We start from the raw sequence: 1551 nt of genomic DNA on the forward strand, positions 1-1551 counted from the left end.
AAAATTCCCAAAACAGCGGCGGCGCCGCCGGCGGCTCCGCCGGCAGCGGCGGCCGGAGGTCAATTCCGGCGACCTCCAAAACCTATGAAATTTTAACAGCATCTTCCTCTCATCAAGCTCTACAACTTTCATAACTAGCACAAACACCAATTCCAAGCCTAACCATGTCGATCGAACACAAACAACCAAAAATCCCCAAAACTTTCAATTATACAAACCACCCTAACGAAATCGAATTAAGCCGAAACCTTTTGAGGGATTACTCACCTAGATGAGGGCTACAAGTTGAGCCAAAAATCACGACCTATGGTGGCCGGAAGACGGAGCTCCGGCGAACAACCCATTCCGGCAGTCGAACCTTTCGGGGTTGACCGCTCTCTCACGGCGGAGCTAGGGCTCCTCTCACCGGTCCAGGGACGTTGCTGGGTTGGAGGTCGATCGATTGGGACCGGTGTGGCGGTCTGGGGCGGCCGGACGGCGGCGGACGGCGGTGGAGAACTTTCCGGGTGGAGAAAGGAGAAAACCGGGTGGGAAGAGAAGAAAAATCGGGAGGGAGAGAGAGAGAAAGGAAGAAGAAATGGGTTGGGCTCGGCCCAGCCGACCCAACTCTCCTTTTAACCCATAATTCCAAAATTCAACACCCCGAAAAATAATACCCGAATAAAAATTACCTTTTACTAGCTAAAATTTACTATTTTTACCGTCGCCGTATAATCCCCATACGAATTATCCTCCGCACATAATCGTCCCCGAAACCCCTCTAGGGACCAATTAAACTATTTACTCAATGATCGAGACGGTAAAATTCTTATTATAATCACGCTAGTAAATAAGGTAAAAATATAAGGGTCGGGATGTGACAGAAAGCACTTTATCTCCCCCGAGGTTATTGAACTTGGAAGAGTTTAGGGTTGTAAAATAAACATACCGTAAACACTTGGATGCTTAATCGGATGAAAAAAAAGCAGCGGAGCGGACGGTCGGGAAGCGACGGCGGCTGCAGCGGCCGAGAGGAGAAATAACGTTTTGCCTACTTCTACTTTGAATTTGGGGCTGAAAATTTGACAGGAGGAGCAGCTCTGGATGAGGAAGCTGCTATCAAAAATTCAGGTTGATCGGAGCAAGGGAAGGTGGTGAACCGGTGGTCAGTAGCGGCGGCGGTCTGGAATCTTCTGGCGGCCGGTTCGGAGACTTTCCAGCCGGTTCTCAAGGTGAGGCTGGTAGCGTTGGATCCAAGACGGAGAGAGCTTTCTGGGGATATAAAATTCCGGCAGAGGGAAGTCGGAATTTTGGTCGAAAATCGGGAAAAACAAGGCTGCCCGATTTTAGGGTTTGGAAAACAAATGGTGGGCTATTGGCTTTAGGGTTAGAACAAAGTGCATGATAACGTGATGAAGGATAAAGTGTAGAGAGACAAAGAGATAGCAAGAGAATCATCATCTTATTCATTGATATGAGCTTTTATATAGGGAATTACACAATACCAATATGGTACCAATATGGTAAGGATATGAATATATAGATCTAATCTAACTACATATCCTATTGGCA

Source organism: Fragaria vesca, linkage group LG5, assembly GCF_000184155.1.
Source record: "Fragaria vesca subsp. vesca linkage group LG5, FraVesHawaii_1.0, whole genome shotgun sequence".
Classification (NCBI taxonomy): Eukaryota; Viridiplantae; Streptophyta; class Magnoliopsida; order Rosales; family Rosaceae; genus Fragaria; species Fragaria vesca.